The 7,500-nt window shown below is 50.0% G+C and overlaps 1 protein-coding gene across 3 annotated transcripts in view; it reads left to right on the top strand.

Moving 5' to 3' along the window:
* cacna1da (calcium channel, voltage-dependent, L type, alpha 1D subunit, a) overlaps positions 1–7,500 on the top strand; it is an 84,922-nt gene that overhangs the window by 6,128 nt on the left and 71,294 nt on the right. The window lies entirely within an intron of this gene.

Raw genomic sequence — 7,500 nt, 5'->3', positions numbered from 1 at the left:
ATGGTACGAACGAAATCGACAGCCGGACACGCGGCCGTGGTTATTCGTGAAAGCGAAAGCATTTCCACGCGCACAACGCGCCGAGAGGTTAGAGGATCGGGACCAAACAGCCGTGCGGCCACGTGAAAGCCACGTACGTGTTCGTGAAGATGATCGGACAAAATAAATAAATAAAACGGCTTGGCTAGGGAGCGTAAGGATTGGACTGTGGAGCCATGGGAAGAGGTCACGTGGTCTGATGAGTCCAGATTCACCCTGTTACCCTCTTCACCTATGTGCGGCGCGTGAAGCGATCACGCGTAGTGTACAAGCCTGTGGAGGAAGTGTTATGGTCTGGGGTTGCTTTTTCAATCCGGGCGTGTACGTGGTGCTCACTAACATTCCTGTCGGTTCCTTCCAACACCTGCGGGACGAATGAGTACTAAATAGTCCCTTTAAGGTTCTAATATGATTAAATTTTTTTCAGGAGTACCCAGTTTTGTATCTTTATCTTTATCGAGGCCCTGGAGGACACGGTGTACCTTTTTTTTTTTAAAAGTACAGAATTAGAGCACCGCGTTGTACCTTTTAATACCTCAGGGAATGTAATCTAAATGTACCTGTACCGTACCTTTCTATCTGACAGTGCTGGTGACCTTGTGCAGTCAGACCAGAGCCTCACAGGACGGTGTTCCGTCAGTACGCGGACCTCGGGAAGAGCCGATCGGGCTCCGGGAAGCGTTATCAAAGCAGTGATGCAGTTTGGTTGAAGGGTTTTCTTTCGGTAGGGTTTTGATTTTGTCCACCGAGAGGCGAGGCGTCGTCGCGACTCATCTCGGCCGCTGCGCCGCGCGCGTTTGTGTGTCCGCGTGCGCTCTTTGTGTTTTTAATCTCGCTGTGTGACGGGTAGCATGAGGCATGAAGACGGATACACGGAGTCTTCGATTACAGTCGGTTTACAGCGGAAGTGCTCGTATATAGGTGTACGGTAATGTCCGCCGGCGTGGATTAGTCCGCGGACCCTTTATACTGGCTGATTTCTTCAGCTAAATGATATATTGTTTGAGAACGTGTGTGTGTGTGAGGAGTAATGGCTGGTTAAACGATCAGTTCATTAACTCGCTGCTCATTCCTATATTTTGGATGCCCAGAAACCTGATAATCCTAACAGTGAAATGGGTCATAATCCCGGATTATGACGCCCGAGTTAGCTGGTTCAGTGCGTTCGTCGAGACCAGTGAGAGCGGCGCCTCTGCACTGTTAACGTCCTCATAATGTTCAGTGAGCTGTGACGTTCACGAAACAAACATCGATACGGTACGGAGTAAAACGCTCGAGGGCAGGCGGTTACGGTGAACCCACCCGTGACGGACGGCGTACGAAGCGGAGTCAACGTTCCAGCCCCGAGGTCGATCGTTTTCCCATAACCGCACCACCCCGAGTGTTTTATTCCTCTCGCGCCGCAGCAGTTTGCCAGCGATCACGCTTGGCGGAGAACCCGGGCGCGTTCACGCAATCCGACACGCACCAGTCACGGCGCTCCGGAACACTGCGGCGGAGCGGCACGGCTTCACCGGCCGGAGTTTTAAGGTATATTGAAAGGTACAGTACGGACAGCGTGAGCGCGGCGTAGTGAGAGCTAATCAGCAGAGAGCCATTTATTTACATTATATTCCCATCGCGCCCGTATCGCCAGGCTCGGCTCGGGTGTGCTGGAGACCAAGAACCTTACTGTGCAGTTTAGGCGCCAAGGAGGACTCTGTTTTGCCCAGTCATCACTAGGTTTATTGTGTGTGTGTGTGTGTGTGTGTGTGTGTGTGTGTGGGTGTGTGTGGGAGGGTGTAGTTGAAATGTTGAGTCAGGTTACAGTACGGCTACTTTTTGGCTGGAAGTTGTGTTTCCTGAGTGGATGGTTTGTGTGTGTCAAGCGGTTTTGTTAGAATGAAGTATCTAATAATTTAGTGCGTGTGTGTGTGTGTGTGTGTGTGTGTGTGGTGAAAAAAGAATATGTACTATAAGTCTTTGGAGCATAAATAAACTGTGATGAGTCAGAGATATTTCTGGGCCGCTCCGCCCCCTCACTCGCTCCCTCAGTGCTGATGTATGAATAAAACAGATGGGTGAAGGGCTAGACGTCCGTTTTCACTCTCTCTCTCTCTCTCTCTCTCGCTCGCTCTCTCTCGTTCGCTCTCTCTCGCGCGCGCGCTCTCTCTCGCGCTCGCGCGTTGTCAGCAGTGATGGTGTAGGCAGAAAATCTCTACACTGTCGGGGAGTGAGCTATAGCCAAAATGATTTCTCTCTCTTATACCACAGCAATTTGCCAATGATTACAACCGTTTATTTATTCCCTCGTGTAATGTTGTGGCACATCCGTGAAACAAGTTATTTCTAGCAAAATAAATTTAAAACAAACAGAAAACCCCCCCGAAAAAACTCCTCTGTCCTGAAGACGTCGGGAAACTCGGTTATACTCGGTGTGACCTGTGTGTGACCCGTCGGCAATTATTTTTGCCGATTCCGATTTTCTTTCTCAGAACTATAATTGACGGCGTATACAAACTACTTTTCTTCGACGCAAAATGGACCCCGGATCCACGAGGCAGCCCGTGTTCCGCGGCGTAGGCCCCCGAGCCACGTCTTGATGGTCTCCGCCCCACCAGCGAACGCAGCATATAGTTAGTATGTGCTGTTCCATTTGGTCAGAACCTCTTGCTGCAGTCTTTTCCCGGACCGTTCCCGAACGTCAGGAAGTCGCGAATACGTGTTTAAAATGTCCGAAGGTCTTCCTGGCAGTTGCCGCCACATCAGTGATGCACAAGCAGCTGTAACGCACGTCAAGTGCTTGGATTATGTTTCTTGCATCGTCTGGAAGCACGACGCGCACCCCGCCCTTGTCCGAACCCCGCCGCTGCGACACCGTGTCTGAAGTTGCTGCTCGGTTGGCAGACTAAACACCTCGGGCAACGCGGCCTCGGGAAGCTTCCGCCTATTCCGTATCGTGTATTTTGGCCCGAGGGAATTCCTCAGGTTTCTGAAGCCTCCGTCCTCAACTATAGAGGACGGCCGGACATCCAGGGCCATGGACTCCACGCGGCTGTGAGCAAAAATACGTGGACGCCCGAGTATAACATCACTTTCCAAATATTATAAATTTGCTCTAGACTTTAGCTGATGTAGAAAATGACCGGTGTCGCTCATTTCAAAGTCTGTGACATTAAAAAAAGTGTTAAAATGAGTCACAAATCGAGGGTCTTGTCAGGAAGGGCTGCGAATTAGTCGATGAGTTGGATCAGCTGTGTCGGGAGCAGGCAGCACTGCCGTGTGTAGGACATGAGGAGGATCTACAGGGATCAGCGTTGTTCTCCCAACCACATGATGAAGTGCACGTTGAAATAGGTAGGTATTTTATCTGATTTATCCTCCTCTGCCACTCCACTCCCCCCCCCCCCCCCCCTCCCCCATCTGTCCACATCTCCAGCAGCAGCCTGTAGCACGCTCCAGCCTTTCATGGCGTTAACAAAAGCGCCCGTCTCTCTGACAGTTGGAGAAGCGGTCCGCTCAACTGCCGGTAAATTGTTAGCAAAAACAAGGCCTGCGGCAACCAACGGGCGTCCCCACGTACACGCCCCGCACCACGATGAATCCTGCGACCACACGCGTCCCGCGTCTTCGCGCCGCGATTTGTTTGCCAGTGATTTTACTTAAATGTTCTCAATCCGCCGGCACACGCAGACGCTCCGTGTGGACGTGTTTGTTTGTTTTTTATCGAGCGCAGAAGAGAGAAACGAGGACGTTCAGCGCGTTCGGAGTTTTTACAGAAATTAGCACGCGAGCGAAGATCGTTCCCGACCGAGTCGAACTCCCTCTGGTGTGTCGGTCGACCGGCCGAGAGGTCGGGGAAGAGATTTTGTGATACGTGCCCACGTCATGACGTCACGGGCTCCAGACGTTTTGCTCTCTGAGCAAAAGGGAAGTGGTGATCCCGACGACGATTTCGGGATACCGGCATGCAGGCCGTCTCTCCGTGAGCGGCGTGCACAGCTTTTCCTTAGCTCGCTTGCTTGCTTTCAGACAGCAAAGATTTGCATTGTGGGTCGAGCTCGCTAAGCTGTCAATCTGCATCAGCTACTCACATCTCCGAGTCTGGAATTTTAGAGCCGGGTGAGCTAACGTCGGCGCGGTGGGTTATGTGCCCCGGCGTGGACGTGTTTTAGGAGAAACGGGACTCGTCTCGGCTTTATTTTCAGCCTTCGCTCTGATTCCGAGAGAGGATGTCTCGCGTCTCTCCTTTCGTTGAATTCCCGCTTCGTTTTATTTCCTCGTCGTATATTCAACTCGGTCTTTTGCAATATTCTGCAAGACTGACTGATTCTTTCACTGAGCATTTGAGGTGTAAGTGTGTGTATGTAGGCAGCTATCTATCACGGGGAGCCTGGAGCCTGTCCCAGGGAGCTCGGGGCACTATATGGGCTTGCCAGCTTATTAAATTACCGACTGATTGATTGTCTTTAATGTATTTATCTAGTGCCTGTTTCATTAATGTAATATATCCCTGTTTTTTTAGTGGTTTCCAGTTTTAAAAGATGAAAGTTAGAAGCGAGGTTAGACGCTCCGATGTGAGAGTTGGCGGGTTTGGATCTGGCTCGTCCCTGAGTGAGGTGCTGGATGGAGGCGTGCAGGGGCTTGCGGAGAACCAGTTGAGGAGAGCTGGTGGTGCGGTGAGGTCGGAGGTGGAGCACCAAAAAATGCAGCAAAAAAACCCCCAAAGACAAAGAGGTGATGGATTTTGACCTCTCTCTTCTTTCAGCAACCCAGAGGTTGAATACTAACAGAAAGCATAAGAACTGATGGTGTGTTGAAGGAGCTGGATTCAGCACGCAGTTCTCAGTCATCCAGAGCACACTCATCCTCCATCTTTCACACTCCCTTTCCTCTTGGGTGAAGACCCAGACCCTTACAAGCATTAAATCGTGTTTTCAGCGCACTAGATGGCAGGTAGGTAAGGGAGTCAGCGTTAACATGGATTCCAGAAACCATTGCAGTCTGATGGAATCTTCATAAAATGGGGGTTTCTTTGCCAAATTGAAATGATTTTTTAAAATAAATGCTAGAACATTAAGAGTACAAAGCCAACACGCCCCATTACAGTTTCACAACCTACAACGGTCCGGACGTTGCCAGGTTTTTCAATTCATGGCAGCTTATACACCAGTGGTCTCCAACCCTGTTCCCTGAGATCTACTTTCCTGAAGACTTGAGCTCCAACCATGACGGCTCCCACGGGACCATGGCATCGTCGCCTTGAGAGGTTGTCGATCAACTGAAACGGGTGTGTTGGAGATGAAACCTGCAGGAAGGTAGATCTCCAGGAACAGTGTTGGTGACCACTGGGGCATACGATGCCACATGTATAAGTCTAGACTCCAGCCCTCGTTCCTCAACACCGAGAAGTCCCAAACCTTTGCTGCTCATCTCCTGCGACTCCAACACCCACAAACATTTACCACTCGGATCCCTAAACCTTACAGACTCCTTCCTCAATACCAACAACTCTTCACAACTCTTCGTTGCTTACGTCCCGCAGCCTCTTGACTGAGAGATCACGTCCGTCTAGTTGAGTCACAAGATCTCGTACAAGAGTCTGGTCTTATAAGACTTTTCACTTTTAATCCAGAGCTAAAGCTAACGCGAAAAAGCAAAGTCAGGGCCTCGGACTGGGGACCATCAAGCCTCGGAGACCATGACGCTAAGCGCCACACCACTGCAGGACGACTGACGTGTACCTCAATGTTTATTTTGGTATTTGGCTCCTCACGTCGTCACGCCACACGACATCCTGCCTTACGGCGGTGTTTTTAAACAGATCTACTGGTGAAGGAAGACGGGGCTTTTCTCCACGCTGACACGTGGACAGATCAAACGCTTGGTCCGGATACTCCAGCACTTTCACGTGTGTCGCCGTCTTTTCTAAACCATGAGACGTGTGTACGGCGTGCTTCTCCGCTAGCTGCGGTTTGTTTTGACCAAATCAGCAAACTATAGCGTCGTGTTCTCATAGCTTCCACTCGGCCACGTCGCAGCTGTCCTATAAATAAAAAAACGCCCGCTGGGATTTTCTTAGCGTTCGCACCGTTCCCGAGTGGAAAGGGTTCTGAAGATCTTCACGTCACCCTGATTTACCGCGGCCCTCGCTTCGCCCGAGAGACACTGCTTTCCGAGGCGCTTTCTGTTGCGACGTCATTATTATTATTATTATTATTATTATTATTATTATTATTATATATACACCCCTTCATTCGGTCATGTCTATCGGTCTGTCGTCCTGAATCCTCCGACCCCGGACGACTCGCGCGTTAATCTTTATAATCAGCATGCAGCCTTGGCTAGCAGTAGCAGCGTCGTCCTCCGGTGCAGCGCACAACCGCTCACTGCTCGCAGGAACACTGAAGATACAGCAGCAGCCCAAAACATCTGCACCAGACTCGCCGGACGCATGCGAAACATTTCACCGTGAACGTGTTGAACGTGTTGAACGGAGCGCGAGGGGTCACGGGGGAAGTGCATTCGGTGACAGTGACGCCATTGATAGAACAGCGGCTGATATATTGATTTTCTTTTCTTTTTTTTCCTTTTCCTCTAAGCAGATCCAGAGTAGTCCAGAAAATGCGGCACACAAGCCAGAAGGGTGTGTGTGTGTGTGTGTGTGTGTGTGTGTGTGTGGACGAGTTAGTCAGGGTTTTATGAGAAGCAATGACAGGATGTTTAATCATGACGGTTACAGAAGTGAAGCAGGTCCACGAGGAGTCGTATTATTCCCGAAACTCTAAAGGTTGTGTGGTTTGAGCAGATGGTCGTCGAGACCCCCCCAAGGGGAACGTACATGAGTGTGTGTGTGTGTGTGTGTGTGTGTGTGTGTGTGTGTGTGTGATTCTGCACACATGTATGCATATGTACATATAAATGTCATTTTGTACGTTGTGCACATGCTAGTTTCTGCACTGTGTGTGTGTGTGTGTGTGTGTGTGTGTGTGTGTGTGTGTGTGTGTGTGTGTGAGAGATGGTTAACATCCTGTGTGACAGCCATTGAGATATTGTGTCTCACTTAAGCACCCGATTTACAAACCACACACACACACACACACACACACACACACACACACACACACACACACACACACATTCTTAGTAACAGTTAAAGCAGAAACCACTCGCTTCACTCACACTCATATACAAACCCACGCGTTGGCTGAATGTGTGTTACCACATCCGTGGCAGCGGCTCAGTGGTCTAGAACATTACCACTTTCCTCTGTGTGTGTGTGTGTGTGTGTGTGTGTGTGTGTGTGTGTGTGTGGCTTTGTGTTGCAGGCTGTTTTAGCGCTGGTTTGTTTTCGCAAATGTGTGTGTGTGTGACAAATCCAAGCTTTAATATAATAAATGATGATAATAAGGGGGAGGAATAAAGCCCTGTGTGCACTGCTGCTATAGGAGAATCATCAGTGACGGGGCGGAGTTACTGATT

This window comes from Ictalurus punctatus, chromosome 21 (genome assembly GCF_001660625.3).
Source record: "Ictalurus punctatus breed USDA103 chromosome 21, Coco_2.0, whole genome shotgun sequence".
Taxonomy (NCBI): domain Eukaryota; kingdom Metazoa; phylum Chordata; class Actinopteri; order Siluriformes; family Ictaluridae; genus Ictalurus; species Ictalurus punctatus.
Note: the sequence above shows the minus strand (reverse complement) of the source record. Positions and strands in the feature narration are given on the sequence as shown.